The 23,586-nt window shown below is 40.5% G+C and overlaps 1 protein-coding gene across 2 annotated transcripts in view; it reads left to right on the top strand.

The window, feature by feature from the left end:
- The first annotated feature begins 1,530 nt into the window (after positions 1-1,530).
- The window catches only part of ZNF780A (zinc finger protein 780A), a 72,237-nt gene continuing 50,181 nt past the window's right edge, over positions 1,531-23,586 (top strand). For both annotated transcript variants that reach the window (XM_063801685.1, XM_063801684.1), the window contains exon 1: positions 1,531-1,669. The gene's annotated coding sequence lies outside the window, so the exon portion shown is untranslated. The remainder of the gene's footprint in view (positions 1,670-23,586) is intronic.

The following is a 23,586-nucleotide window of genomic DNA, read 5'->3' as shown; positions in this document are numbered from 1 at the left end:
TTTGCCCTATCCTAAGTGTCTTACTTCTGTTAAAACAGTTTATTCTCACGACAACCTCTAGGAGGTAGGCATTGTCATGTCTCAGTTTTATGTGTGTGGTCACAGAATCAGAGAGGTTAAGTGATTTGATTAAGGTCACACAGCTAGTAAGTGAGGGAGCCAGAATATAAATCTAGACCATTTGAATCCGGATCAGAAGTTCTCCACGTTTGATCTCACTATAATCTTTTAAGTGAGCCGGGTGTGAAGGCTCACCTGGTACCTGTAATCCCAGCACCTTGGGAGGCCAAGGCAGGAGGATCACTTGAGCCCAGGAGTTCAAGGTTGCAGTGAGCCGAGATCACACCACTGCACTTCAGCCTGGCCAACAGAGTGAGACCCTGTCTTTTAAAAAAAAAAAAAAAAAAAAAAGGCCAGGCTTGGTGGCTCACGCCTGTAATCCCAGCACTTTGGGAGGCTGAGGTGGGTGGATCACTAGGTCAGGAGTTTGAGACCAGCCTGGCAAACATGGTGAAACCCCGTCTCTACTAAAAATACAAAAATTAGCCGGGCATGGTGGCATGTGCCTGTAATCCCATCTACTTGGGAGGATGAGGCTGGATAATTGCTTGAACCTGGGAGGTGGAGGTTGCAGTGAGCCGAGATCGAGCCACTGCACTCTAGCCTGGGTGACAGAGCAAGACTCCATCTCGGAAAAAAAAAAAAAAAAAAAAAAAAAAAAAAAAAATTCTTGCAAGTGGAGAGAGAATTGCAACCTTTGTGGCACCTTTAGACACTTCCAAAGCGTTTGTGTTTCATAGAGAATGCTTTTCTTTTTGACGTAAGTCTATTTCTTAACACATTAGAAAGAGAGTTTCTCGTGGAGGAGCTTTGTCATTGTCAGGAAATGCTGCATTTCAAGTGGTTTCACAGCTAGCATAACGTTGTAAAAGCAAAAATATATTCAAAATTATTTGACATTACAGAGGCCCAAAATAGTGCTGATCAAGATGTCTGGTACAGTTCTTTTCACAGGGTGCCCTGATTTCATCAGCCAGCATTCCTAATTTAAAATAAGGAAAACAAAGGCAAAGTCCCCAGCTTCCCAAATCTGTACGATTATTCCTTTGTTTTCGATTCTGTGATGGTGATGATTTTTTTTTTTCCCTGAAGAAATGCAGATCTCCTTATTGGTGGATCTTTTTCTCTACAAGAGGCTTTGCTTCTAATTTATTAGGTATTGATTCATATAATAAAAATCTTCCTTTTAAAAAACAAAGTACTACATTTCTTTGTTAAAAAAAAAAAAAAAACAAACCCCAGGAAGTTCTTAAAATAGGAGTTCCTGAAATTCAGCGAAACACACAAATTGTGTTATTTTAAGGCAAGCCACTTGTAACCACATCTAAGTCAAGAAATAGAATTTGCCAGCTGTTCATAAGCCTCTCCACGTGCCCTAGCCCAGGCGCCCAGGCCCAGCCCCTCCCTTCTCTCTACCAAAATTAACCCTCAGCCTGGCTTTTTTTTTTTTTTTTTTTTTTTTTTTAAGATAGAGTCTCACTCTGTCATCCAGGCTGGAGTGAGGTGGCATGATCTCAGCTCACTGCTACCTCCACCTCCCAGGTTCAAGTGATTCTCATGCCTCAGCCTCACCAGTGGCGAGATTACAGATGTGCACCACCACACTCAGGTAATTTTTTTGTATTTTTAGTAGAGATGGGGTTTCGCCATGTTGACCAGGCTGATCTTGAATTCCTGACCTCAGGTGATCCGCCCGCCTGGACCTCCCAAAGTGCTGGGATTACAGGCGTGAGCCACCGTGCCTGGCCAGCCTGACTTTTATAGCAATCATCTCTGTGTTTCTTTATAGTAATTAGTTATCCAAATGTGTGTCCATAGTTTAGTTTTGCCCTTTACAACTTCTAAAATGTTATTATTATGCCTCTTTTTTCTTATTCAGAGAATGTTGAATTCTCAAAGAAAAAAAGAGAATTTTGAATTGTAGTGACATCAGCATACGTTTTGAAGTATGTGAATATATATGCATATCTGAATATATATGTGAATATATAAAATTTTAAAATATCAATATTATCACTAGTAATATGATGACTGAATATAGTTTAAGATTTTCTTATGGTGCTTTTTTTTCCAGGAGGATATATATACCCCATTAGGGATTTATGTCAAATTAATATATCTTAAATTACTTTAAGACATTGTTTTAGCCTGGGCAACATAATGAGACCCCGTCTCTATAAAAAGTAAAAAATTAGCTGGGTGTGATCACACACGTCTGCAGTCCCAGCTACTCTGGAGGTTAAGGTGGGAGGATCACTTGAGCCCAGGAAGTGGAGGCTGCAGTGAGCTGTGATCATACCACTGCACTCCATCCTGGGTGACAGAACAAGACCCTGTCTCAAGAAAACAAAAAACCAAAACCATTGTTTTGTGGGTGATTGAGTCCCAATTGCAAAAATTGTTTTGACATTCCATTTACTTGGAAAATATAAACCAATGAACATATGTATTCATTTTCCTCTCTATTGAGCAAAAGGTACATCCTGTTCATACCAATTTGCACTTTGGTTTTTTCACTTAACTACATCTTGGAGGTGACTATATATGTGTGTACACATGGGCCGGGTGCGGTGGCTCACGCCTGTAATCCCAGGACTTTTGGGAGGCTGAGGTGGGCGGATCACTTGAGGTCAGGAGTTCAAGACCAGCCTGGTAAAAATGACAAAACCCCATCTTTACTAAAAATACAAAAATTAGGGCGTCATGGTACGTGCCTGTAGTCCCAGCTACTAGGGAGGTTGAGGCAGGAGAATGGCTTGTATCCTGGGAGGCGCAAGTTACAGTGAGCTGAGATCGTGCCATTGCACTCCAGCCTGGGCGGCAGAGCAAGACTCTGTCTCAAAACAAAACAAAACAAAACAAAAAAAAGTCAAAAAAACAAAACAAAAAACACGTGTGTACACACTTGTACATACACACACATCACATATATATGTAATCTTAATATATCTTACTCATTTTCACAGCTGTACAGTGCTCTGTATTTGTGGATATAGCATAGTTGACTTAAGCAGCACCCTCTTCATGGCTATTGCAATAGTTTCCAGTTTTTTGCTATCATGCATAGGGCTCCAGTGAAGAGGCACGTTCATATGAAGTTTCCTATTTCTGTCTGTGTCTTTGGACCTAATTCCTAGAAGTAGGATTGCTGAGTCAAAGGGCAAATTCACTAGATATTGCCAAATTCTCCTCCATGGAGGTTTTATCTTTTTATATTCCATCAGTAAAATGGAAGAGTCCCTGTTTCCCCACAGCGTTGCCAACAAGAGGGCTGTCCAACATTTGGATTTTTGCTAATCTGTTAGGTGAGAAATAGGATCTCAAGGCAGTTTTAATTGTGTTTCTTTTATTATGAGTGAGGTTGAGCTTTAGTTTATTTTTTATTTTTTGAGACAGGCTCTTGCTTTGCCAGTCAGGCTGGAGTGGAGTGGTGCAATCTCGGCTGGCTCATTGCCACCTTCGTCTCCCAGACTCAAGCGATTCTCCTGCCTCAGCCTCCTGAGTAGCTGGGATTACAGGTGCATGCCACCATGCCTGGCTGCACCATGTTGCCTGGCTGCAACATGGCATGCACCATGCCATGTTGGCCAGGCTGGTCTTGAACTCCTGACCTCAGGTGATCTGCTTGCCTCAGCCTCTCAAAATTCTGGGATTACAGGTGTGATATTTTATTTTTTATTTTTTGAGACAGGGTCTTACTCAGTCACACAGGCTGGAGTGCAGTGGTGCAATCATAGCTCACTGCAGCCTTGAACTCCTGGGCTCCAGCAGTCCTCCCATCCTCCCACCTCAGCATCCTGAGTAGCTGGGATCACAGGTGTGTGCCACCATACTCAGCTAATTTATTTTATTTTATTTAGAGACAAGGTTTTGTCATCTTGCTCAGGCTGGTCTTAAACTCCTGGGATCAATCAATCCCCTCACCTTCCCTTCGAAAGTACTGGGATTACAGGGATGAGCCACTGTGTCTGGCTATTTTTATAAATTTAGGTGGCATTTGCATTTTTTAACGTGAACTCTCTGTTTATGTATCTTGCCTGCTTTCAATAGGTTTCTTGTTTTTTTTTTCCTCTTAATTTTTAGACACTGTTTATATTTTAGGGATTTTAACTCTTTTCTGTGATATAAGTGGTAAATATTTTTCTTATTTTGTCATCTGTAGTCATTGGTTGTGTATGGCTTATTTTGTGGCCACGCAAAAGGTTTTTGTTTTTTTTGTTTGGTCATTTAACAAAATTCTCTTTTATGGCTTCTGGATCTTGAGTAATAGTTTGGAAAATTTACACCCTCCCCGGTCATGAGGGAACTCACCAGTGTTTTATTATCTGTGAGGCTGTGTTTTTTCATTTAGATCTTTGATATGTTTAGGATTTAATCTGGTATATGGGGTGGGAAATGCATTCAAGCTTCTTTGTTTTCACGTGGTCATCTAGTTGCTTCTACGCTACTAAATTAAAACCTTTTCTAAAGTCCCTTCCTGAATTAGAAATTACTACATCATCATATAAATCTCCATCAGCAATTGCTTCTGTCTTTGGATTTTCTAACCTTCTCTTGATCTGTCTGCTTATTCATGCATCAGTAACACATTTTAAAATATTGTTCTTATTTACTTTTTTTTTAGCTCCAACCATGGCAAGGACGCATATTGTTTTATTTTTATTGTATTATTTTTATTATTTTTGATTTTTTTGATACAGAGTTTTGTTCTTGTCGCCCAGGCTGGAGTGCAATGGTGCGAACTCGGCTCACTGCAACCTCTGCCTCCCGGGTTCAAGGGATTCTCCTGCCTCAGCCTCTCGAGTAGCTGGGATTACAGGTGCCTGCCACCATGCCCAGTTACTTTTTGTTTTTTTAGTAGAGATGGGGTTTCACCATGTTGGCCAGGATGGTCTCGAACTCCTGACCTCAGGTGATCCACCCGCCTCGGCCTCCCAAAGTGCTGGGATTATAGGCATGAGCCACCACGCCTGGCCACTTGTATTGTTTTAAGTATTTGGTAGAGCTACTGCCTAAGTTGTTGGTGGCAGCCACGGCTGGTACTGCTTCTTTCTGGGTCTGGGGCAAAAAACAAAACAAAACAAAACAAAAAAAAACACACACATACACACAAAAACCCTTGATGATATCTGTATTGGGATTGCAATAAATTTGTAAACAAACTCAGAGGCAATTGAGTTCATGATGCTGGCAGCCTGCTTCTATCCTTGGAATTCTGGTGCCATCTAGTCGCCATTATGTGCAACAACAACTTTCTGAATTTCAAAAAGAAAATCTGGGAGGTCAAAGCAGTAAACATTTATTGTCTCACACACTGTTTGTGGGTCAAGTATTTGAGAGCGGCTTATCCACATGGTTCTGGTTCAAAGACACTGGCCTGGGGTTCAGTCATCAGAAGGGTTTAAAGGAACTGGAGAATGCCCTTCCAAGGGGGCTCACTCACACTCCTCTGGGTCCACTTGCTCTGGGGGAAGCTAGGCCAACGTCATGGGGACTGTGGGGAGGGCCAGACAGTGAGCAAGTTAATGCAGAGAGTGAGGTGGAAGCTGTAATGCTAGATAATTTTAGACTTGCAGAAAAGTGCAGATAGTATAGAGAGGTCCCGCATATCTCTCATCCTGTTCCCTCTATTGTTATTAGCATAGCACAGTGATCAAAACTAGGAAATTAACATTGGTATCACAGTATCAACTAAACTACCAATCTTATTTGAATGTTAACACTCTTTCTATTGATGTCCTTTTTTTTTTCTTTTTTCTGTTCCAGACTCCCATATTGTGTTCAGTTGTTGTGTCTCTTCTAGACAAGAACATTTCCTCTGTATTTGCTTGTGTTTCATGACTTTGACACTTTGCTTTTTTAAGAGGCAGGGTCTCTTTCTGTTGCCCAGGCTGGAGTGCAGTGGTGAAATCATAGCTCACTGCAACCTTCAACTCCTGGACTCAGAGGATCCTCCTGCCTCAGCCTCTTGAGTAGCTAGGACTACAGCCACATGCCGTGATGCCCAGCTAATTTTTTTTTCGGGAAGGGGTCTCACTATGTTGCACATGCCGATCTTGAATTATTGGCCTCAAGCAATCCTCCTGCCTCAACCTCTCAAAGCTTTGGGATTATAGGTGTGAGCCACCATGCCCAACTGACTTTGACAATTTTGAATGGTACTGATCAGTTAGTTTATAGGATATCCCTCAATTTGGGCTTGTCTGACATTTTCTCATGACTGGACTAAGGTTATGAGTTTTTGCCAAGGACACCACATAAATGATGTTGTATCCTTCTCAGTGCATGATATCAGGAGGCACCTGATGTCAGTGTATCTTATTGCTGGTGATGCTGACCTTGATCACTTAAATTGCTGTATGCTGCACATCTCCACTGTAAAGTTACTATTTTCCCCTTGGTAATCAAAAACTATCTTGAAGGAGATCCTTTGAGACTATACAAGTCTTTTTCCTTCTCAAACTTGTGCCCACAAATTTTAGCATCCATTGGTGGATCTTGTCTGCAACAGTTATTGCTGTGACATTTGACTAATGGTAATTTTTCATATTCCTTTCTCCTTTTACATTTATAAATTGTAAATCTACTGAAAGATAGAACCATCCCTTCTCCTCATGTATTTATTTTTTTATTTCGATCCATGCAGAAGTGTGATTTATTTATTTATTTATTTATTATTTTTCAGGTGGAGTCTTACTCTGTCACCCAGGCTGGAGTGTAGTGTTGTGATCTCTGCTCACTGCAACCTCTGCCTCCTGGGTTCAAGCGATTCTCATGCCTCAGCCTCCTGAGTAGCTGGGATTACAGGTGTGTGCCACCACACCTGGCTAATTTTTTTTTTTTTTTTTTAGTACAGACAGGGTTTCACCATGTTGGCCAGGCAGGTCTCAAACTCCTGATCTCAAGTGATCCACCTGCTTTGGCCTCCCAAAGTGCTGGGATTACAAGTGTGAGTCACTGCACCTGGCCCAGAAGTGTGGATATTTATTTTATTCTATGGATTAAAACCTGATATTGAGAGACTTACATTTTCGACAGTCTGCTGGGTATGAAATGGTATGCCATTGTGGGTTTTCCCTTTCTTTTTGTGGAGAGCAGAGTCTTGCTATGTTGCCCAGGTGGGTCTTGAACTCCTGGGCTCAAGCGATCCTCCCACCTCAGCCTCCCTAAGTGTTGGGATTACTGGTGTGAGCCACCGTACCTGGCCTCATTGTGTGTTAATTAGAATATTCTGAATACTGATGAGGTTGGGCATCTTTGGCCTTTCCTACTGTGGCCTCTATGAAGTGCTTTTAAAAAATCCTGCTCTTGCCTCTCCAGGTCAGGATGTTAGGCTCACTGGACAGAGAAGAGTCTATTTTTTTGGGAAGTTGGCATGAAATACTTTAAGAACCTGTTAATAAGGTAAATGTAACTTCTAGGCTTTGCATAACCGTCTATATGCTGTTGAGGGCTGTTGCTGTTTGAGTTCTCTGGAAGCAGACACTAAGATGCAGTTTGGGGTGCAAGAGACTTATTAGGGGTTGACGCCTGTGGAAGGGAGAGGGGAGCCAGGGTTGAGCAGATGGAGAATTTGAATTAGACGTAGCACAACCTTGGCCATGGTCAACCCTGCAAGAGCTCTGCAGCATAGATAGCTGCTGTGGTCTCAATGTGTCCCCCACAATTCGTGTGTTGGAACCTTAATCTCCAATCCAACAGTGTTGGGAGGTGAGACTTTTGGGGTGTGTTTAGGTCATGAAGGCTCCACCTTCGTGAATGGATTAATGGTATTATAAAAGGGCTTGATGAAGGGAGTTTATCCTTTTTTGCCCTCCGCCTTCTACCAGTGTTCCTCCCCTCCGGAGGACACAGTGTTCAAGGCACCATTTGGAAGCACAGATAAGACCCTCATTAGACACTGAGTCTGCTAGCGCCTTGATCTTGGACTTCTCAGCCTCCAGAACCATGAGAAAATAAATGTCTGTTCTTTGTAAATTACCCAGTCTCAGGTATTCTGTTTTAGCCGTACAAATTTATGAAGAGAATAGCTTATTAGACTTGTTATCTGTTTGGCTCAGATTGCTGGGCCTTATATTCCTTACTGGGGCTTTCCCCGGAAAGGTGTGCATTTGGGCAAGGCAGCTCTCTGCAATTGAGGCTGGTCCTGAAGGACTTGATAGCAGAAAGTTGTCTGCTGACAGCACTCCCAGTGGCTGAAGCAGCAAATCCTGCTTGGAAGAGGGATCTGGACAGGGTATCTCTGTATCCACCGTTAGTCCCAAACTTATATTGGCACTGCAAACCTCTCCTCTGAATTCTGCACTTGAATGTTTAATGGGCTCTCAAATTACTTGTATCCAAAGCTGAGATCCTGATCTTCCGTCCCAAACCTGCTTATCCTGCAGGCTTCCCCGTCTCAGTTAACAGCACCTGCATCTTTTCCTTTGCTTAGGCTGAAATCTTTGGAGTCATCTTTGACAGACTCCTCTCTTTCTTCCGTATGCCATGTCTGATATGTCGGCAAATCCCATTGGCTTTATCTGTGAAGTATTCCACATGCAAACACCTGGGCCAGGACACAGATCACCTCTTCCCTGGGATATTGCAATAGTTTTCTAACTGGACTCTCTGCTTCTATCCCTTCCCTGTGAAGTCATTCTCCTGTTGAAATGCAAATCAGATCCTGTTTCTTCTCTGCTTATTACTGGCAGTGGCTTCACAGTCACTACAAGTAAAACCTTCACAGCCGGCAGCGTGGCTTCTTCTCTCCTCTTTGACCTCTGCCTTGTCCTTACATCTTCTCTCTCTTATAAGAATCCGGTGATTAGATTGGGCACACTGGATAATTCGGGATAATCTCTCCATCTCAAGATCCTTAATTTCGGCCAGTCCAGTGGCTCATGCCTGTAGTCCCAGCACTTTGGGAGGCCAAAGTGGGTAAATTGCTGAGCCTGGGAGGTCGAGGCTGCAGTGAACCAGGATGGTACCACTGCACTTCAGCCTGGGTGACAAAGCAAGACTTTGTCTCAAAAAAAAAAAAATCCTTAGCTTCATATGTGCAACATCCCTATTGCCATGTAAGGGAAACTGCAGTATATTCCCAGGTTCTGGGGGTTAGGATGTGAACATCTTTGGGGACCGTTATTCAGCCTACCCCAGAGGTTGAGTGTGGACTTCTTGGCAAAAAATTCACCTCGTCTTGTGCATCCTTCAGACCCTCCAAGTTACAGTATAGTATGGTTAAAAATGTGAACTGGCTGAATTCAAATCCTGGCTTTGACAAAGCCTGACACCCTAGGTGTATGACTTTGGGCAAAGTATTTCTTTGTACTTCAATTTCCTCATCTGTAAAGTGGATTAATAGTAATACCCAGGGTGGCTTTGAAGATTAAATGAATTGATGCATACAAAATACTGAGGACACCCCTAGCACATAATATGTGTTCAGAAAAATGCTCCGAAGTTGACGTGTTGTTTCCAGGAAGATCTGATGTAGTCAAGGAGATACGTTTAAGCCATATGCTTAGTGAACAAAGCACCCACTTTGTCCCAGTTCAGTGTTTCTAGCAGAGGGAGGGAAAGAGTAACAACAACCAATGGTAACTGAAACTTGTACCTGAAGGGCATACGTTTGAGTCTGGAAGTAAAATGTGAGGTGATGGCAAAGAGCAGGGATATTTGGATCACATCAACAGTTTGGAAGTCAGCTCCATCCTGTGTGATCTTGAATGAGTCACTTCACCTCTCTGAGCCTCAGTCTCTTCATCTGAGAAATGGTGCTAGCCCAGCACTTAGCCCCCTGGAATTGCGGCAAGGATGAAAACTGCTTCATGCAGGCCGGGTGCGGTGGCTCACGCCTGTAATCACAGCAGTTTGGGAGGCTGAGATGGGTGGATTACCTGAGGTAATCAGAACTTGAAGATTTGGAGTATTCTTAGCCTATGCATATTGTAAAAAATGAAAAAGCATGTTCTGAGAGAGTACCAGGTGTCTGCCTGGAAAATCATGTGATGAGAAGAACATGGGTACAACTCATGGTTTTTATCAGCCATCTTGGCAGAAACCAGAAATAGAGATGAGATTTTACCAGAAGACATGCTGCCAGCTTCAACGAAAGGGCCAGAGGTGGGACAGAATAAGGGAGAGTTGTCTCCTTCTGGATTTCAAGGGGTGGGGCTATATCTTCCTTGGTTTCAGTGGGCTAGGCTGCCTCCACCCAGAGCTTTGGAAGTGGACCCGCAAGGTCATGGGAATCGGGCCTCCACTCAAGACTGTGGGGGTGAGGCTGCTGCCCCAGTGGGCTCAGAGTTCAAAGCATCAAGCCAAAGAGGATTATTCTTTTTTTTATTTTTATTTTTTGAAATGGAGTCTCACTCTGTAGCCCAGGCTGGAGTGCATTGGCACGATCTCGGCTCACTGAGATCTCTGCCTCCCTGTTTCAAGTGATTCTCCTGCTTCAGCCTCCCGAGTAGATGGGATTACAGCACCTGCCACCATTCCTGGCTAATTTTTTTTTGTATTTTTGGTAGAGACGGGGTTTCACCATGTTGGCCAGGGTGGTCTCGAACTCCTGACTTCAAGTGATCTGCCCACCTTGGCCTCCCAAAGTGCTGGGATTACAGGCGTGAGTCACCGTGCCTGGCAAAAGGAGCTTTAAGATCTTCTTGAGCTTTAAGATCTAGTGGAATTTACCTTGCTAGATTTTGGATGTAGTTGGGACCTGTTGCTTCTTTCTTCTTTCCAATTTCTCCCTTTTGGAATTGGAATGTCTATCCTATGCCTGTCCCACTATTGTATTTTGGACACATGTGACTTGTCTGGTTTCCTGGGTTCACAGGTTTCAGAGGAATTTTGCCACAGATGAGTCATACCTTGAGTCTCACTCATACCTGACTTAGATGGGATTTAGATGAAACTTTGGACTTAGAATTGATGCTGGAATGGGTTGAGACTTTTGAAGGTGTTGGAATGAGGGTGAGTGTATTTTGCATGTGAGAAGTACATGAATTCGGGGGACCCATAGGATGAGGGCTATAACTGAAAAGTGTTCCCCCCAAATTTCTATATTGAAGCCTAACCCACAGCGTAATGTATTTGGAGACTGGGCCTTTAAAGACGTAATTAAGGGCTGAGCATGGTGGCTCATGCCTGTAATCCCAGCACTTTGGGATGCCATGGCAGGTGGATCACTTTAGGTCAGGAGTTCAAGACCAGCCTGGCCAACATGGTAAACCCCGTTTCTACTAAAAATACAAAAAAAGTAGCCAGGCATGGTGGCACACGCCTGTAATCTCAGCTACTCGGGCATACTCCAGCCTGGGCAACAGAGCAAGACTCTGTCTCACAAAAAAAAAAAAAAAAAAAAAAAAGTAATTAAGGTCAAGTGAGGCAATAAGGGTGGGGCCCTAGTTCAATATTAGCGATGCCTTCATATGAAGAGGAAAAGCCACCCGGAGTGTGTAAGTTCAGAGGAAAGGCCAAGTGAGGACACAGTGAGAAGGTGGCCACATGCAAGTCAAGGAGAGGCCGCAGAAGAAACCAAAACCTGCTGATACCTTGATCTTGGACTTTTAGCCTCCAGAACTGCGAGAAAACAAATATCTGTATTTTTTAAGCCACCTAGTCTGATATTTTGTTATGGCTGCTGGGCTAACTAATACAAGTGGTGACCTTTAGGGGTCAGGGTCAGGAAACTTTCACTATTGTTTTCCATAATTAATTAACACATAAAGGGATAAGAATGGGGGTAATTTACTTTCTTTTTCTTATTATTTATTTATTTATTTTTTGAGACAGAGTTTTGCTCTTGTTGCCCAGGCTGGAGCGCAATGGCACGATCTCGGGTCACCGCAACCCCTGCCTTCCAGGTTCAAATGATTCTCCTGCCTCAGCCTCCCGAGTAGCTGGGATTATGGGCATGTGCCACCCACACCTGGCTAATTTTGTATTTTTAGTAGAGACGTGGTTTCTCCATGTTGGTCAGGCTGGTCTTGAACTCCTAACTTCAGGTGATCCACCTGCCTCGGCCTCCCAAAGTGTTGGAATTACAGGTGTGAGCCACCATGTCTGGCCTCTTTTTTTTTTTTCCTGTTCTTTGTGCCCTAAGTGATATTTTTCATAACAGCTCTAAAAGGCTGTGCTATTATTATTTTCAACACTCTCCAAATGTAGCTAACACATGGGAAAGTGGGTTCCAACTTCCCCTTCTAATGTCTAGGATATGATAGAAGCAAGAATCCATTCTTTTCTGTCCTGCAATCATGTCGCCATATCTCAATAAAGGATCAATAAATTCCTCAGTGATATTTCATTGCTATGCTTACCCCTTGTTATAGAGTGCTAAGACTATAAATTTACGCAGCCACTCAGAAAAGAAAGCTTGGTGTCTAAAGTACTGTCTGATGAAAAATGTAATAGACAAATACTACTGCACAGGGGTACATCAACTCACCTTCAGAAAGGGGATTGGGTCCATAAATAATTTTAAAGTTCCAACTTTTGGCCCTGGGGGAGCAATCTTTGCATGAAAATTTTTGCAAGTTACAGTCCTATGGTGCTTTGCCTTCTCTACATTATAATGGTGCTATATTCAAGATCCAGAACCAACCACATCTGCCACGTGTATCTGAGAGTTTGTGGGGAAATCACTTCTCTTTACTTTTCTGATTAAATTCCCAGCCACACAAATCTTGCCAGTCATGGTAGAGAAATATTGGACCATTAAAGACCAGGTTAAAATGCTAAATACTTCAAAGCTCTCTGATAAAACAAAACAAAACAAAAACAAAAACCAATATGGTTTTTTCTATCCTTCCTTTCTTTTTCTGTAGGAGTGAGAACCAGTACTGCAGTAAACATTTTCTTAATTCCAAATGATTTAATGATCTGGATGGTATATTTTCGGTCGCTTATCTCTTCCTTATTCTGGGTTTTGTAGGTTTTTTTTTTTCCTATATCAGGGATCATAATCCATTTCTTTTGACCATGGGTCTTGGGGTAATTACTTTACAGCTTGGGAATTTAGTTAATCTGAGCAGAGCTCTGGGTCTTCTTTTCTTAATCTTCATAATCTTTCCTAACATGGGCCTTGACATCCAACAGCCTGTTAATTCTAAGGTAATCACTCCTCTTCAGGCAGCTTCTAAGTGCCTGCTTTAAATCCTATTTAATTGGACAAGATGTTGTAAATTCACTTACTTCTTTGTAACAGACACACAACAGAAGCTGAATCAGGCTGATTAAAAATACAAAGAGTTTATTTTTTTTTAAAAGAGTTCCTTAACAAACCATTGAGAGTCGAAGCCCCCCAGAACAATGTTCAAAACATGACAATGAAATGGTCTGATGAGCCAGGTGCGGTGGCTCAAGCCTATAATCCCAGCACATTGGGAGGCCGAGGCGAGTGGATCACCTGAGGTCGGGAGTTCCAGACCAGCCGGGCCAACATGGCGAAACCTCGTCTCCACTAAAAATACAAAATTAGCCAGGTGTGGTGGTGTGCGCCTATAGTCCCAGCTACTCAGGAGGCTGAGGCAGCAGAATCGCTTAAAGCCGGGAGGTGGAGGTTTCAGTGAGCTGAGATCACACCCCTGCACTCTAGCCTGGGTGACAGAGTGAGACTCTGTCTCAAAAATAAAATAAAATAAAATAGTGAATTCTCTAAACACAAAAAGGTGTCCATGTGCTAAGTACCCCTCCACCCCCTGCGCAAAAGAGAGACATATCTATACATTTTATTTAAGGTTGTCTCTGGAAGATCTATAATTAAGATGATAAAGTCTTTCACAGGAAATATCCAGGGCAACTGCATGCATGCAATTATAATTAATGACAGAATAGTCTCTTGCATTTCTAATCAATTAATTATGTATTCAGCACCCTGGCCTCAGGACTAGTTATAGAAGTGGTGACTATAGCAGCCATGTTTTATATTTGCTAATTGCTTATTTTTAAAAATAAATTTTTTATTTATTTCTTTATTTTGAGACCAGGTCTTGCTATTTTGCTCAGGCTGGTCTTGAACTTGGGCTCAAGTGATCCTCCTGCCTTTTATGTAGCTGGGGATTACAGGTGCGTGCCACCACATCCCGCTACTAATTAGTTCTTTAACACATTTCTGCAGCCTTTTATGAAGACCTCTGATGGAAATATGGCTGAATTGACAGTAGATTTTTTTTTTCATCTGGACAAAGATCAAGTGCAATTACTGCAGTTGTGGCAACAAAGAGCGTTCTCCTTCCTTTCATGCTGTGTCTTTAGCTCTTTGGTTAAAAACCTGGGTTGGCTGGAATCCCCCATTCTAAAGAGCAAGTGAGGAGCAAATAGATTGATCTCTGCCAGCTGTTTTTCATTTTCCCTCCTAGGTCCACCCTTTACCTTTCTCCACTCTATTATGTGCCCAGGAGGCTGGCTTGTGTAGATTACATCAGTGGACTCACCTCTTGGCTTTGGATGAGGTCAGTGAATGGGAGGCTTCAGCAGAGGATGAAAGGGTAGATGCAATGATGTCAGAGCATTCATTCCTCCAGCCCCTCTCTGCCAGGCTGTCTTGGGTCTTGCTGTATCCTGGGCTTTGGTAACCATTTTCTCCTCAACTCCTTCTGGTCTAGGAGGAGGGGCAATGGCTATCGGTGCTGCTAGCTTCAAATAGTTTGCTATCCCTTGTTGGTTTCCCTTAACCCCGTCCATACATTTCTGTAAATACTCTCTTTATTAAATTATTCTTGCTGGGCATGGTGGCTCATGCCTGTAATCCCAGAACTTTGGGAGGCTGAGGCAGGCAGATCACTTGAGGTCAGGAGTTCGAGACCAGCCTGGCCAACATGGCGAAACCTCATCTCTACTAAAAATACCAAGATTAGCTGGATGTGGTGGCAGGTGCCTGTAGTCCCAGATACTCGGGAGGCTGGAGTGAGAGAATCGCTTGAACCTGGGAGGTGGAGATTGCAGTGAGCCAAGATTGCGCCACTGCACTTCAGCCTGGGTGACAGAGTGAGACCCCGTCTCAAAAAAATTTTTTTTAAATAAATAAAAATTAGAAAAAATAAATAAATTATTCTTCATTTCCCCTTTGAAGGTGCATCCCCAGTAAACTATCGCAAGAACAAAAAACCAAACACCGCATATTCTCACTCATAGGTGGGAATTGAACAATGAGAACACATGGACACAGGAAGAGGAACATCACACTCTGGGGACTGTTGTGGGGTGGGGGGAGGCGGGAGGGATAGCATTGGGAGATATACCTAATGCTAGATGACGAGTTAGTGGGTGCAGTGCACCAGCATGTCACAAGTATACATATGTAACTAACCTGCACATTGTGCACATGTACCCTAAAACTTAAAGTATAATAATAAAAAAAAAAACTACAATCCTCAAAAAACAAAAAAAAGAAGGTGCATCTCGGTTTTGTCAAAATTCTCACCAGTAGAAACACCAATATGACCCAAGTAAATGTCCATTCTTTTAAATATGAATTAATTCGATAAGCATTTATCAGTATTTATACAGAAAATGTTGAATCATGTCAATAGAGAATATTTACCTTGGCATTTTCCCATTTAAACAGATTCTCTAGAAAAAAGTTAAAGTAACAATCAGAAAAAAAAAAAAAACAAGAAAAGAAACAAGAGAAGACTTCTCTCATAGCTCTCAATATATATTTCTTAGCAAAGCACCTGGGAAATATTAATCACTTTATTGTGCACATAAGGACTTTGTTGCTGAGAAATCATCTTTTTCAATTCTGTAACGTCCCAAAATTGTTTCTGTGCTTCTTGTTGGTGGAGACCATATCATGTTCATTTTAAATAACAGCTTTATTGAGATATAAGTAACATAAAATGCATACTTTTATAAAAGTGTACAATTTAGTGGTTTTTAGTATATTCATAAGGTTATGGAACCGTCATCACTGTCCAGATTTAGAACATTTTAATCATCCAGGGAAAAACATTCGGTCTGTCATTATTGAGTATAATTTTAGCTGTGGGTTTTCTTCTTTTCATACAGGGTCTAGCTTTGAGGCCCAGCTTGGAATGCAATGGCACAATCATGTCTCACTGCAGCCTCAACTTCTGCACTCAAGCAATCCTCCCACCTCGACCTCTCACCTCAGCCTCCTGAGTAGCTGAGACCACAAGTGCATGCCACCATGCCTGGCTATTTTCTTTTAATATGTTTTTGTAGAGATGCAGTCTTACCATGCCGCCCAGGGCTCAAATGACCCTCCTGCCTCTGCCTCCCAAAGTGCTGGAATTACAGGCATGAGCCACTGCCTCTGGACGTTCTTCATATATGATCTTTATCATGTTGGGGGAAGTTCCCTTGTGTTCTTAATTTGTTGAGTATTCTTGTGATGAAACACTGTTGGATTTTGTCAAATGATTTTTCTGCATCAACTGATATGATCTTGGGTTTTTTTCCTTCATAATATTAATGTGGTGTATTACATTGATTGATATTTCTATGTTTAACAACTCTTGCATTCTGGTGATAAATCCCACTTGATCATAGTGAATAGTTATTTTAATATGCTGCTGAATTTGGTTTGCTAGTATTTTGTTGAGGATATTGACGTCTATCTTCCTTAGGGATGTTGGCTTGTAGTTTTCTTTCAGTATCTTTGTCTGGCTGTTGTATCAGCATAATGCTGGCCTCTTAGAATGAATGAGGTAGTCCTCCCTCTTCTTCAATTTTTGAAAGAATTTGAGAAGAGTTGGTGTTAATTCTTCTTTAAATGTTAGGTAGAATTCCCCAATGAAGGCTTCTGGTCCTGAGATTTTCTTTGGAGGGGTTTAATAAAGTGTCTTTAAAAAAATTATTGATTCAATCTCCTTACTAGTTATAGGTCTATTTAGATTTTCTGTTTCTTCTTGCATCAGTTTTGGTAGACTGTGTGTTTCTAGGAATTTATCCATTTTATCTAGGTTATCCAATTTGTTGGTGTACAACTGTTCCTAATATTCTCTAATAATCCCCTTTATCTCTGTAAAATTGGTAGTAATGCTCTCACTCTCCCCTCTCATTTTAGTAATTTGAGTTTTCTTTCTTTATTTTCTTAATCTAACTACAGGTTTGTCAATTCTGTTGATTTTTTTCAAAGAAACAATTTTAGGTTTGTTGATTTTTCTCTATTGCATTTATTCTGTATTTTGTGTATCTCTGGTCTAATCATTATTATTTCCTTTCCTATGCTAGCTTTAGGTTTAGCCCGCTTTTCTTTTTCCAGAGTCTTAAGGTGTAAAGTTAGGTTATTAATTTGAGATCTTTTCTCCTTTTAATGTAGTCATTCATAGCTATAAATTTCCCTCTAGTAATGCTTTCCCTGCATCCCATAAGTTTTAGTATGTTGCATTTTAATTTTAATTTGTCTCAAGGCATTTTCTAATTTCTCTTGTGCTGTCTTTTTCGACCCTTGGCTGTTTAAGAGTTTGAATAATAACAACTTAGTTTCAATAGAGTACAAACACTGCTCTTATTCATTTCTCTTCTTTCTCCTTTATCTTGTTATTCTCATAAGTTATATCTTTACACACTGAATTCTCATTAACATAGACAATAGAACAATAACATAATTATTGTTCTATGTATTTGTCTTTTACATCACAAAGGAAAAGAGAAGAATTACAATAAATTGTATTTTGTATTTACCTGTGTAGTTACCTTTACCAGTGTTCTTTATTTCTTCTAATGGCTTCAAGTTCCTGTCTAATATCCTTTTATCTCAGCCTGAAGAGTCCCTTTGACATTTCTTGTAGGGCAGGTCAACTGGTAATGAATTCCTTCAGTTTTTATGCTTCTCCTTTATTAATTTCTCCTTTATTTTTGAAGGACAGTTTTGCTAGATACAGAATTCTTGGTTGAGTTTTTTTCTTTTAGAACTTTAAATGTGTCATACCATTGCCCTCTGGCCTCTGTGGTTTCTGATTAGAAATCAACTGTTCATCTTATTGAGCATCTATCATATGTGATGATTCACTTGTAAATCTACCTGTAAATTTCTTTGACTTTATATTGCTTGAAGTGTGTTGAGTTTACATGTAGTTAAGATAAAATTTGTTGAGCTTAGGTGTAGCTTCTTGTCTTTCATCAGATTTGGGAAGTTTCAGCCACTATTTCTTTAATTTTTTCCTGCTCCTTTCTTCTCCTTCCAGAATTCCTATGATGCATATGTTGGTACACTTGATGGTGTCCTACAGATCCCTGGGACTCTGTTCATCTTCTTCATTCTTTTTTTTCGTTCTGCTCCTTAGACTGAATAATTTTGATGGCCTTAAATTTAAGTTCACGGATCCTTTCTTCTTCTTGCTCAAGTCTGCTGTCGAATACCTCTAGTGAATTTTCCACTTATTGTACTTTTCAGCTCCAGAATTTCTGTTTGGTTCCTTTCTATATCTTTATAGGTATTCAGGGGTATTCTCACTTTATTCACACGTAATTTTCATGTTTTCTTTAGTTCTTTATTCATGGTTTCCTTTACTCATTGAGCATGTTTAAAAGTTGACTTAATGTTTTTCACTAGTAATTGCAATGTCAGAGATTCCTCGAGTGTGGTCTCTATCAGATTTTTTTTTCCTGTGAATGGGCCATATTTTCCTATTTATTTGTATGCTTAGTAATTTTTTTGAGAGCTGGATACTATCAATATTATAATGTGGTAATTCTGAAAAAATGATTCTCTAACTCCTCAGAGACTGCTGATTTTTGCTCATTGAGGATTAGAGCATCCATTTGTGACTTTCTCAAATTTTTTTTGCAGAGTGTTTATTCCTTTTGTGTGTGATCATTGAAAATTCTGTTTGGCTATCTCTGTAGTTAGACCTATCAAAGATTTCCTTAAATGTCTGAGTCCAAAGAGTAGGGAGGAAAGTGTTCTGTCCCTTTAGAGCTTCTGCTGCTGCTGCTGGAGACGCTACTGCAGTAGAGAGAGCCAAAACCAAGGCAAGAGTCTGTGCCAGTCCCTTGGAGCCAAAATGCACAGCCCCACATTCTTTGAGGAAATATATTTAGCCCTTGTCTACTATCTCCAATATGTGGGCCATCTGTTTGCTTAAATTTGATATTGTTTTTGTTGATTATTAGTCACATTTCTTGCATCTTAGAATGTCTCATAATTTTTAATTGTATTAAGCCTTATTGTTTTAGGTGACCTTTTTTCTGTATTAGACAGTTGTGTAGTTGATCACATTAATCTGAGCTGGTACTGAGTGTGGTCAGAGCTCATTTGCAAAGTTTGCAAGATTTAGTCTATCTCCATTTGCTCACATTTGCTCACATTCTTAAGGCATGGCTGTTGATGGCATTCATATAAAAGCCTTATGGTACTTTGCTTCTTTGTTATGTAAAAATTGGGAATTTTCATACTATTTTAAAGAGCTTTTCAGCTTAATTCTTTAGCTGTGCCTGCATGTAGCATAAGAATCTGGGTATTAGTATTTGAGGACTCTCAAATCTCCAATTTTTCACTATATCCCATTATCACTACGTCATGTGATTACCAAAATTCTTGGTGGTTTCTCTGAAATCTGGCAGCAGGCCTTTTCCCACAACAACATCTGAGTTTTCACGCCTGTAATCCTAGCACTTTGGGAGGCTGAGGTGGGCAGATCACCTGAGGTCAGGAGTTCGAGACCAGCCTGGCCAACATGGCAAAACCCCATCTCTACTAAAAGTACAAAAATTAGCCAGGTGTGGTGGTGGGTGCCTGTAATCCCAGCTACTCGGGAGGCTGAGTCAGGAGAATCACTTGAACCTGGGAGGGGAAGACTGCAGTGAGCCGAGATCGCACCATTGCACTCCAGCCTGGGTGACAGGGCAAGATTCTGTCTCAAAAACAAAAACAAAAACAGAAAATACACATGTATGTATATTTCCTTTTTTCCTTCTGGGATTCTAATTACATGTATAACAGCCCATTTGATAGTATTTAACAGGTAAAGGAAGCTCTGTTCCTTTCAAAAAAATTCTATTTTATTTATCTCTTTTGCTCTATTTAAAAAATTGAAATTGTGTATATTTAATATGTACAGCATGATTTTTTGATATACATACACATGGTAAACTGATTACTGCAGTGAGCTAATTAGTATGTCCATCTGTCTACATAGTTAGCATTTTTTTGGTGATGAGTACACTTAAGATGTACTCTCAGCAAATTTCAAGTATACAATACAGTATTATTAACAATAGTCCCCATGCTGTACATTAAATTTCTAGAACTTATCCATCCTACATAACTGAAACTTTGTACACTTTGACCCAGATCCCTCTGCCTACTCCTGTTCCTTGTAACCATCATTCTACTTTCTGCATCTATGAATTTGACTTTTTTAGATTCCACATAAGAGTGAGATCATTCAGTGTTTGTCTTTTGGCATCTGGCTTATTTCCCTTAGTAGAATGTCCTCTAGGATCATCCATGTTGTCACAAATGGCAGGATTTCCTTATTTTTCTAAAAGGTGAACTATATTTATATATATATATATATATAATATATATATCTCATAATTTATCCATTTATCTGTTGAGGGATACTTAGATTGTTTCCATATCTTGGCTATTGTAAATAATGTTGCAATGAATGTGAAAGTGCAGATATCTCTTTGAGATACTGATTTCTTTTTCTTTGGATATATACTCCGAAGTGGGATTGCTAGATCTAAGGTAGCTCTATTTTTAATTTTTTGAAGAACTTCAGTACTGTTTTCCATGATGGCTAATTTACATTCCCACTAACAATGTACAAGGGTCCTTCTTCTCTACACCCTCAGCAATGCTTGTCATCTTTTGTCTTTATGATGATAGTCACCTTTTGCTCCATTTTGGATAGTTTCTGTTGCTATTTCTTCTAATTCACTGATCTTTTCTTCTCCATTGTGTAACCTATTGTTAATCCCATCCAGTGACTTAATTTTTTTTTTTTTTTTGAGATGGAGTCTCATTCTTTCACCCAGGCTGGAGTGCAGTGGCACCATCTCAGCTCACTGCAACCTCTGCTTCCTGGGTTCAAGCAATGCTCCCACCTCAGCCTCCTAGATAGCTGGAACTATAGACGCCCACCACACCTGGCTAATTTTTGTATTTTTAGTAGAGATGGGGTTTCACCATGTTGGCCAGGGCTGGTCTTGAACTCTTGACCTCATGATTTGCCCGCCTTGGCCTCCCAAAGTGTTGTGATTACAGGCATGAGCCACTGCGCCTGGCTAAGCCAGTCATATCTTGAACATTGTCCGTCTTTGAGCTCTGGGAATTGTTTAGTTCACCATTTTCTGGTTTTTAAATGCCCAATCCTATGGAATTTCACCCTATGAATGCACAATTTAGTGTCCTATGAAGACTCTAGGGGGTCTCCATGTAGATGTTTGCAGCTTTTTTTCCTACACATCTTTCTATTCTCTTTCATTGGCTTCTGGGCCATTAATATATAGTCTCAATTTATGTCATGCCAGTTCATCTCAATCTTTCTTTCTCTCTTTAGTGTAATATTTTTGTCAATCCTTTCTATTTCGGTATCCATAATTCCTTTCTTATTGTCATTCCATGACTCTGAACTGGAAAACCTATTAATTGAATCTGGTCTCCATTTCCCTTCTCCCATAGTTACACTATAGAAGTCTTGTGTAGCTGAATAAGCAACTAGGTAGATTGGCATCAGTCATAAATGTTTCATTGGCAATAATCCGAATCCCTGCTATGATTCTGCCCAACAGCCCTCTTCTGTTTCATCTTCCAACTCTTCCTGCCATTATCCACTGCTGTGCTTTCAAATATTCTCAATTACTCTCAGGTCTCTATGCTTCTCTATCTCTTTTCAAATATGCTTGTCTCCTGCTTCTTAGAGAAGTTGAAGCCATCTTCAGCCTCTCCTAGTTGAGAAATCCCTCTATTTCCTTACACAATTCAGATTAATCCTCACTTTACACTCATTCTTTTTTCCTAAATTTATGTTAATGAGTGATATATTCCTCTTTAAAATTAAGATTAATTCCTTTACTTATGCCATGGATTATACTCTTTTTAAACTAATGATAGGCCTCAATCTAACAAATGTAAATATGTTTACTTAAATTCAACACATTCTGATCTGCCAGATCTTACCCATAAGTATTTATTTATTTATTTATTTTAGAGACAGGATCTCTCTCTGTTGCTCATATTGGAGTGTAGTAGTGTGATCATAGCTCACTGCAACCTTGAACTCCTGGGCTCAAGTGATCCACCTCAGCCTCCAAGTAGCTAGGAACACAGGCATGTACCACTGTACTTGGCTAAGTTTTCAATTTTTAAAAATTTTATAGACCAGGCTAGTCTTGAACTCCTGGGTTCAAGCAATCCTCCTGCCTTAGCCTCCCAAAGTGCTGGGATTATAGACATAAGCCAACCTCACCCAGCCTTCTATGAGTATTTAAATTCTCCCTTAACCTCATCAATCCCTGGGTACCCCTTTATAACGATATTTACTGAGAGAGTGGTCCACACTCCCTCCCTCCATTTCCTCACCCCCACACACTCTTGGTCCATAGTAGGTTGGTTCCCACCACACCACCTCATCTCATTTATTTTACCTCTTATAATGGGTTCTAGGTCAACACTTGCTACCTTGTTTATATGTCCCACATGTTCTATCTTTGGAACGCCTCTCCTCTCTTTTTTTTTCTACTAAATCTTTAATAGGTAGAATTCATCAGGTTTTTAGGAACCCAAAAATTCTCTTCTAAGAAATATACCCCTTAGAGTTGTTTTTTAATATAGCCAGAATCATGTGTTTATTCTCCAATCCCTCACGTTTTAGGCCTCATAATTATTTGACCTCACCCCTATAGGGAGTTCAGAAAACTTTTTCTCCAGCTACCTCTGGCAGCATCTTGGGATGTTCTCTGTAAACACTCATAATTAATTTGGATAAGTTAATTATGCTGAGAAAAAAATGTGTAGAGATATTTCTTGGAGACACTATCACTGATGCTAGAAATAACATAATAAGCACAGCTCTAGAGAGAGATGAGGTCAAGGCAATGAAAACTAAAGGCTTAGCTTTCTCTCTCAGGACAAATCTGGTAAACATTAGGTAAAACATCCTGGAATGGAGGTTACTTAGGTGAGTGGAGTTTTTATTTCAGACTTAAAAATCGTCTGGGAAAGAAAAGGGTGAATATTTAGACATGGGAATCTATGCAATGTCTGGACCATTAATGCTTTTTCATGAGACTATACCAGAGTCATAATAGAGCCCATTTTCACTGTGAAGAGATATTCTCTGGTCATTGCAGATTATTTACTTTTCTTACCCATTTTCCTGCAATGTCTCCTTAACTCTTTCCCTGTATAAGTTCTGTCTGAATTTCCACCTCTGTTCCTTGATTTGTTCTTTGATTTTTAGCCCATCCTTCTGCAGAATGTTTGTTCTTAACCTGAGATTCTTTAAGCATGGGGACAAGATTAATTCAAATTAAAATAGAGAAAATTGTAGGCCTGGTGCACAAGCTATCTTAAATAAATGTTAGTGTCTTTTGTTTCCACTGGACCTTGTCAAGGTGAGA

Source organism: Pan troglodytes, chromosome 20 (assembly GCF_028858775.2).
Source record: "Pan troglodytes isolate AG18354 chromosome 20, NHGRI_mPanTro3-v2.0_pri, whole genome shotgun sequence".
NCBI lineage: Eukaryota > Metazoa > Chordata > Mammalia > Primates > Hominidae > Pan > Pan troglodytes.
This window is presented reverse-complemented; position numbering and strand designations above follow the sequence as displayed.